An 8,969-nucleotide genomic window follows, 5' to 3' on the forward strand; every position below is an offset into this window, starting at 1 on the left:
GCAGAGACACAGATCTGATCTGAGTGTTGGTTTCACATTTTTGTGATGCTCTTTGCTGCAGTTTGTATCTCGAGAGAAGCCCTTGTGGTGTCAGTCTGTTGTGTAACCTGCTCTAGTTTTGTGCCTCAAGGAAGAGTGATCCTTTAAACAAATGGTGGCTGTACAGAGGGTATGGGGTGAGATGCATTCCTCTGGCCCCATCCAATGGATTTTCTGTCACTGAAGACTTTAAGCACAGGTTAGGTACTGGAAGGCTTGAATATTTCCTCACCAGTAGGTTAGAGCTTTGCATTTTGTAAGCTGCTGGTATCTCGGAGTAAAGCAAATCATTACAGCACGAGCATTTTCCTAGGCATCTTATGAAATCCCTCTATCTAAGGCTACTGGAAGGCACCCTGAACAAAGATCATTCTCCCCAGCTTCTCTTCTCTGAGTGGGAGCTTCAGCCCCCTGCACAGGCTGGAGGTCATCCATAGAACTTGCTTCAGAGTTTGTTTCAGGTTGTTATCCTTCCTGGCCAAAAACCAGATACAGTATTGTAGATGTGGTGCAATGAGTGTTGAAGCAGGAATGACTTGTCCTGGTCTGGTTGTGCTGCTTTTTAATGCAGCTGATGATCTTGTTGTACTTCTTTTCTGTCAGAGCACACTGCTGGCTTGCATTCAGCCTGTGGTCTCTCACCACTTGTCCTCCTAGTCCCCAGGTCCTTTCCAACAGATACAAGCTAGTATTTCCCACCTGGGATATTGGAAGATGGGAACTTGCCAGCAGTCAGTGAAGATCTCTGAGACAGCGAGAGCGAGCGAGCTTTGAGTAGACTGGGAACCACTGTCTACAGCAGGAAATAAAAGAAGAGAAAAGATGTTTCCTTGGGCACTTGGGTGGAAATCATTCCTGACTGCTTTCTCATCCACCGGGAAAATCTGCTGATTGACAATTTGAAGCTGATAGACTTTGGACTCTGTGCAAAGCCACAGGTAAGAGGATGTGTTAAATCAAATACAATGTGCCCCCAAGTAATGCATGTTTGACCACCGTATGCAACAGGGGCTTGTCCAAACAAACACCCTAAAATCAAGCTGTTTTTGTGGCTGACATGTCATTGCATCTTGTTTGGAATGGCCTGAACTGTGTGAGAGTGGTTAACAGATTGCTCAGAAGCACAGGTAGATTATTTTCTCTAGCTAGACTCCCTGTTTTTGTAGTCTAAGCTGTAGATAATCTTGTAGGTATATCACCTGTGTTATGCAAGGGTCTGTAATAGGAGCATGGGGTTGGTGTGCCTAAGGAACCTTCTAAGGATCTGTATGTAAGATGAGATTGTGGATAGAATAAAATGACTTTTGCAGGTGACGTACAAATCCTGTGATTGCATATGCTTGAACTGAATTGTTTCTTGATCTTCAAACTGATTTCCAGAAGCCTTTATTAACATGTAAGATGGGTGCTGGTAAGAAAGAATGGGAAGACTGCCTTACTGATTCCAAGAGAATTATTTATCATCAAATGATTTTTCCTGGCCAAATTTAGAGCCTCTCACAGGTAATCGAGACCAACAGGCTGTTGTTGCACAATCAACAGGCACAATCGAGATGATCAGCTGAGGAAAAGAAAGCATCATGCCAAGGGTACTAGATAAGGGAGCAGCTTGAGATCTGCACATTCATGTGATGCTCATGGTCTTAGACAATATTTGCTTAGTGAGGTCACATTGAATGAAAGCAAAATCTAAGATGAATGAAAATATACAGAGGAGAAGAAGCCTCTGAGGCTTCTGAAGTGTTATGACCAGAAGACATAAACTCTGTTAAAGCAAACGTTTCTCTCTATTTTTTGTGTTATTCCAGGGAGGCCTTGATTACCGCCTGAACACATGCTGTGGAAGCCCAGCTTATGCAGCACCAGAGCTAATCCAGGGCAAAGTGTCTATTGGCTCAGAGGGATGTAGAGCGGTGTTTGTTTTCCCCTCTTTCCCTTCCCTCTGCACAAAGCATTGAAAGGCAGTGGAGCTCAGGTAGGCTCTCTTGGTTTCCCTTCTGAATTCTGCTAGGTTGCATTGCTTGGTAGCTCTCAGAAGCTGTCAGTGGCCACAGACTAGAAAAGTGCAATTGGTCTCAGTTCACACAGCTGGCTGGTTTGTCTCTGGCTAATCCTGAACTGCCTCAAGCGACTGCTTTGGGGCTCTACAGAACAGCAGCTTCAGAGATCTCTTTCTATTACTAAGTTTTTGAAAGAGCAATTTGCTCTGTTAATTATCCATCATTTTTGTGCAGTCTGTTTTGTCAGACGTGTCTTTAGCTTCCAATTTGTAGGTGAAGACTTGTTTCCATTGTAATGCACAGTGTACTAAAAACTGAGAGATGTCTGGAATTTTGGAACCCACTACTTGCAGTTGTTAATCTGTCCAAACTGGTCTGGTTTGGAATGCCCTCATCCTTCTTGAATCGCTCTGCTGTTAAAGGCGGAGCAATTCCTACAAGTGCCATGGCCCCACTGTTGTTCTAATTCTTGTTTCTTTGTTTTCCACACGCTGCTTTTCAAGCCTCCTTTTTCTTTACAGTCCAAGTGAGAATTGCACTGTGAGGTGTCTGAACCTTGTTGTGCCTCTACATAAAGAGAACAGCAGCAAAGCCTGACAGGTGACTGTGCTGACAGCTCTCATATCCAGTAACATGTAACTGTGCTAAATCCCTTGTGACGGCTTTGATTTCATTTTTGCCAGTGAAATCCTTGTAAAAGGAACTGCAGCAGTGTGATGAGCTAAGGTGAAGATGCTGGTTTTAGTAGTGCTCTAAGCTGAGTGGAAGAACAATTGAATTAGGGTTATATGCTTTCTCTGGGACGATAAGGTTTTTTTTTCTTGAGATAAAGAGCCAGCTTTTCATGGGCTATATGTGGGCTTTGGCAAAGGCAGACAATCCAGTCTGTCAGGAAGCCATTTGAGGTGCTTCAGGTTTGTAAGCTTGTCTTTTTGTTTTTTGAGGCGGATATTTGGAGCATGGGTGTACTGCTGTATGCTCTGCTGTGTGGGTTTTCCCTTTGGATGATGACAATATGATGGGACTCTACAGGAGGATACCAGTGGATATCAGTGGTGCTAGAATACACTGAGAAGGGAAATAGCTGAGCTTGACAAGAGGCCTTGCTTTTCGGATGGCAGAACATGCTGAGCTGTGGGTAGAAAGGCCTGTCTGCTGAATATTGTCCCTGTTTTTGCTGCTTTGTCTGCCAGTATTTTGTGGATTTGGTTCTACGCTTGGTTGGCCTATGTGGCACTGTAGCCTGATTCTATACCATGATAGCATACAGAATTTAAGGAGAAGTATTTTCTTGCCAATGGGCGGATTTTTTGTATCTGGTTCTTCAACTGGCTGCTCCCTATACTATCTGTAGTAAAAATAGAGACACATCATTTGATTTCCCAGAAATGAATGTTACTAAATGCCAGCTCTTCTCATGTCTACGAAGAGCAAAGTTCTGCATTTGCTATTAGAATTTCCTCTTCCAGAATCAGGAGGTAATGTAGGAACCCACAGATTGCCTTCAGAATCCAACAGTTAGTTCTGTTTCCTTTGGGAGTGCATAACAACCTGAGCACATGAACTGAATGACGTGGCTTTTCAGTCTGGTACAAACTCTGCTGTACACTGAAACTTGGTCCATTTGTAAGCAGGACTTTGTCCATTTCTGCAGGACAGCAGAAAACCCTTTGTGCTAATCATGATGCCAAGAAGCATAATGCGGCAAATGGCAGATGATCCAACTGCTTCAGGTGTTCATTTCCTTAAAACTGTGAATAGTTTTGGACTGAGAGTTTGTAAGCAGAACGGAGCTCTTAAAGCTGTCAGAGGTTATTTCTGCACTGCTCAATTCTATCTGCCTAACATACACAGGATCTCAGAACTGCGTTGCGTGAACTGGTGGAACTTGTTGAAGTGAACTGGGATGAGCAAATTTTAGAACTTAGTCAGAACGCAGTAAAAAATGGATAATCTCATGGGTATTAAGGTACAGGCTTGCTATTTCTGCACTGAATTTGTTTTTATTTTACATGGTTGTGATCTGAAAGTTGCTTGAAACGCAGGCACCTCGGCACTGTTGTGTAACTGAATTTCACACATTATAGACCCTCAAATATCCTGGAATCTAAAACTCTGACTTGTTTTAAGTCTGCTGCTTGAGTCTATTCAGGGTCATAGTGTCTGTGTGAAGTGGAGTGTGTGGGGAGATTGTTGCTGCAGATCCTGGGAAGTTGCTGTGTATTTGCAGACAATGGCTGCTGTTGGTCACTGGGTGCCCCTGTTCCTCTGCAGAACAGCTGTGCTGTGCATGCAGCACAGCATGCTGTGCACGCCATGGAACTAGGAATCAAGAAGAGATAGAAGCTTGGCCTTGATGGCACGGGCTGTGTGTATAATCAGGAGGGGTGTTAACTCTTTGAAAGGGCTGATAATATCAGGACAAGGGGAAATGGTTTTAAGTTGAAAGAGGGAAGATTTACGTTGGTTGGTAGGGGAAGTTCTTTACTAGGAGAGTGCTGAGGTCCTGGAACAGGCTGCCCAGGGACGTTGTGGATCCCCCATCTGTAGAGGTATTCAAGGCAAGGTTAGATGTGGCCCTTGACAGACAGGTCTAATAAATGTGAAAGATAGGTGGCCCTACCAGGCAGGGGGAGTGGAGCTTCATGATCCTTGAGGTCCCTTCCAACCCGGGTCATTCTGTGATTCTGTGCTCCCCAGATGCCTCTTGGAAGTCATCAAGTCTGCCTCAGTGCTGACCACCAGTGCACTGTCCCCATGGGACTTAATGAGACACTTGGTGTCTCTGGCTGGGATCTGCTCGGTGATAAACATGGACGCGAAGAACTTAGCAATTGTGTGGGCTCCAAACCTCTTAAGGTAAACTTCTTTTTCCTTTTCAACACGATGCTTAGTTCTGCTCTCCTCCAACCCCAGGGGAACACTTTCTAGATGACAGTTTCTACTCACTTGTTTAGCTGGGACTGCTGTGTCCCTGATCATCCAGGATAATTTCGTCAGTGGCATCACTGTTTGCCCACTGCGGAAATCTCCGGAGCCCAGTTTGACAGTTTTTGGCTACAGAAATTCAGACTTGGGGAAATGATCTTGGGGAAATGACTTGTAAGATCTGCCTTTTCTTCAGATCCCAGCAGAGCCAATCTCCCTGCGCCAGTGAAGCTGCCTGCATGGAGCTGCAGACCCAGTCAGCTGTTGTGGAATTCCTCATCAGCCACGCAGATGTCATCTTCTGCTCCGAATCCACACCAGCCTTGGGAGAGGGAGTAGGTGAGCACCTTCCTCCATTAGCTTGATGTTGATCTGACAGCTTCATCCAATCCAGGGCTTCTCCAAGACCTTTGAAAATTCTATTACTGTCGAGGAGACAGCAGGCTTCTGGGCTTAGGTTAGAATACTGTGCCCCGTTGCTGGGTCATGAGAATGTCCAAGCCTTACATGGAGAAAACTATCACTGCTCTTAAGATTTTTTGCAAGCAGGTGAAGCTTGATTGAAGTGTGGCTGTGAAGCTTTCTGAGATCCCTGCCCCCTAGTTTTTCTACGCTTTTTGTTTGCCTTTTTCGATACAGTGAGTTGCTCTTAATTGTGGCTGTGTCCTTTGCCACGAGCATACCTCTGAGCACACGGTTATTTTGAGCTCCTCTTCTTCCAGTGGCTTGGATGAGCAATTCTGAGAGATATGCAGAACTGGGATGGCTGTGCTGCTGCTTCCTCCTCCGTCTCACCTGTGTTTTTCCCTTGCAGGGCACAGTTCTCTGCCTGGGCCCAAGTCTGTGTGGGTGTCTCCATCCACAAAGCTGCTCACCGTGCAGGAGGCACAGGCTGAGAGGAGAGGTCAGAGCAGCTCTCCTGTTGCAACACAGAGCAGCAAGATACAAGCGGAGGAAGGCCCCGCAGCTGTACTAAGGAACTTGGATGCAATCATTGATTTTCCATCTGAAAGATAAAGAAAGAGGAATTCCCTTTCCAGCCCCCATCATCATTATTTGGGTGATTTTTATTGGTTTACTTTTTGTCCGTTACATCTCCAAGGACTCAACTTACACACAGTTGCCCTACAGGCTCAGTGGAGCCACACAAGGGTGCATTTCCTTCCTGGTTGGGCAGGCAGTCACGAGATGCAGAAAGCCACACTGACGTCTATCCTGGTCTGTGTTGGCTGTACCTGGAAACACTGGGGTTTTCCAGATTTCAGGGCCACACACCTGAAACCAATTGTGCTTCTCCTGTAAGCAGAGCTGTTGGTCAGACTTGCAGGCTCTACAAATTAAAGATGGCAGTGAGCTGAGGCCGAGGAGGTGTTAACGTAAGAGTCAGAGATGCTTTTGAGCTTCCCTTATGGCTGCACCATTCCTCAGAAAGCAGTTACGCCTGCCAGCTCCTGTCCTGTTCTGCTGTGGAGACTTTACTCACATGGTCTGCATCTTGATTGACATGGTTGAGAGGAATGTAGCCAGCAGGACTTGAGGGCTGAGCTGTAGGAATGGAAGCGTCCTCTGCTGTTTGAAACAGAGCGCGTTTCTAAGCTGTGTTTCAGCAGAAAGCAGGCAGTGCCAGGAATGGGCAACTGTCATCAAGGGCTCGGTGCAGCTCATCACTCACCCTGCACCACGACTGACAGCATGCTCTGTTTTCTCTCTCCAGACTGAGTTCTCCCAGTAAGAGGGCAGAGTCAGCAGCTGGCAGTTGGCGTTCCTGCTTCTGCCTGGGCAAACCATCCCCTGTGGCCAAACACCAACTGCAGAGCAGTGCCAGGGAGCCTTCCGAAGCAGAAGTCGTGGTCCTGGCAGGTAAGGGTGCAAATCCAGCTTTCAAAGCAGTGCTTGTCAGCAACACAGGTAGAATTCATGCTTTCAGTGGGCTTGTGCCTCCTTCTGTATTCCTGCGTTCGAGCCCGTGCCTGACATCGTTGGTTGACTCCTGTCTTTCCCAAATGAGTCTCGCAAGCTGCTTGAAACCTGCTTGACAGGCAGCACCAAGCCTTTGCCTCCTTGGATAGTGAAAGTTTGACGCTAAATGCTGTGTATCTACTCTTTCCAGGTGAATCCATCCCTCGCCAACACAGGAACCCACCAGCAATTTGCAATGATGCACGTTGTGCTTCCATCAATGGAGTGCAGTTAGGATGCATGAGTCACTGCAGTTCCAAGGACAGCCTTCCAGGTGACAGCAATGATGGAAAGAAGGAGCTCTGACCTATTCAGTTTTGGGCCCTTCCATGCAAGAAAACCTTACGTTTCTGGAACGTCTTCAGCTAAGAAGGTAGTGAGGGGTCTGGAGCAAAACCTTACGAGGAGAAGCTGAGGGAACTAGGATTGTTCAGCTTGGAGAAGAGGAGGCTCAGGAGAGACCTTATAACTCTCTATAACTTCCTGAAGGGAGGTTGTAGTGAGCTGGGGTTTGGCCTCTTCTCTTGTGTAATCACTGATAGAACTAGAGGGAAAGGTTTTATGCTGCGCCAGGGAAAATTCAGGCTGGACATTGCGAAACATTACTTGTCGGAAAGGGTATTCAGGCATTGGAATGCACTGCCCAGGGAGGTGGTGGAGTCACCGATCATGGCAGTGTTCAAGAAACGTTTGGGTGTGGTGCTGAGGAATATGATTAAGCCGGGAAGTATTGGTAATGGTTGGACCAGATGATCTTCTAGGTCTTTTCCAACCTTGATAATTCTGTGATTCTGAGCTGAGAAGCTTTCCTTGCTCAAGTCCTGCTTCCAAGCTTAACCACCTACAATGAAGTAGATGTCAATTTTCTGGTGTCCTTCAATTCCATGTCCGCATTTTCCAAAAGAAGGAGGTAACCAGCTGCAGTGAAGTGAGCAATTTCAGTGCCTATTTCTGATGGTGGCAATGAGTTCAGAGGTCACACTTAACTGATAGTGCCTGTTTCCATTCTGACAAAGGCTGTAGTTGCAGCTGACTTCCCGAGGCTGCCATACGTAGTGGTGATGCAGCCTTGGGCTTGTGCGTTTGCATGACTCCCACCTTTCCTTTCTGTGTCTTGCAGGTCAGCTGGTGCTGGAAGCGGCCGGTATCTGAGTAGGAATGAAGGTGAGTGCAGGAGCAGCTGCTGAGGGGAGGAAGGAAGTCCATGCTAATGAGCTCTGAAGCATCTGCGGGTACGGAACACGAGGAGGCAGCAGTGATGCAGGGGGCTCCCCAGCAGGAAGCTGTCTGATCCAAATGCTTGCTGAGAGTTTGGAAGCCCAAACCCTTATGGTCTCTGTAAGGGTGGCTAATATAAAGATGTTAACCAAGATGGTGGTAAATAGTCAAAGGTTGTTAGCAAAGGAAAACTCACCAATGTCAATGTTTTGACCAGAAAGCTGAGGCAGTCTCAACTGGGGAGCAATCTCCAAGAGATGCTGCCTCAGTGGTGGTCAGCCCTTAAATGAGGTCTCAGAGGAAGTGGAGTTGAGGTCCACCCCTTCCAGGAGCACAGCTAGATTACTCTCACCTGTGCTCCCGCAGCTGACCCAACACTTGCCTCAGCTGATTAATCAGAGGTTCAAGCTGTGATTTCCCATACAGTCTCTAAGCTGAAGGCAGCATCTCCTTGATCTGATGGTGGTGTGCCTGAGTGAGGGAGTGATCCAAGCTGGATGCAGAAGAGTCATCTTAATTTCTCTGCTATTTTACTTCAGATGACACCTATTGGGTGTTGGTTTCTTAAAATTTGGATCTAGGAGGTGGCCTCTCCCTTTGCTTCTGGTGAAAGCACAGTAGTGCAGCAGGAGTAGAAGACAAAGAGGTTTTCTTGGTGACAGCAACACCGATTATTTGATTCAAATGTGGAACAGTGATGAAGATGGTGAAGAACAGATAGACCCTCAAAGACAAGCTTGATCACATAAGGAATGAGCATGTGATCCAAGACAGTCAGTGTGGCTTTAGCAGGGGAAGGCCATGCCTAACTAATCAGGTGGTCTT

General features: G+C 46.6%; 1 long non-coding RNA gene across 1 annotated transcript; it reads left to right on the top strand.

Moving 5' to 3' along the window:
• The first annotated feature begins 718 nt into the window (after positions 1-718).
• Positions 719-5,300, top strand: LOC146753215 (uncharacterized). The gene is made up of 4 exons (XR_014940172.1): positions 719-977; positions 1,848-2,014; positions 4,740-4,898; positions 5,164-5,300. It is a non-coding gene; the product is annotated as an uncharacterized LOC146753215 (long non-coding RNA).
• The last annotated feature ends 3,669 nt before the right edge of the window (positions 5,301-8,969 follow it).

The sequence above is a fragment of the Coturnix japonica genome, unplaced genomic scaffold, assembly GCF_054131305.1.
Source record: "Coturnix japonica strain WE unplaced genomic scaffold, WE-NBRP24 Scf039, whole genome shotgun sequence".
Classification (NCBI taxonomy): domain Eukaryota; kingdom Metazoa; phylum Chordata; class Aves; order Galliformes; family Phasianidae; genus Coturnix; species Coturnix japonica.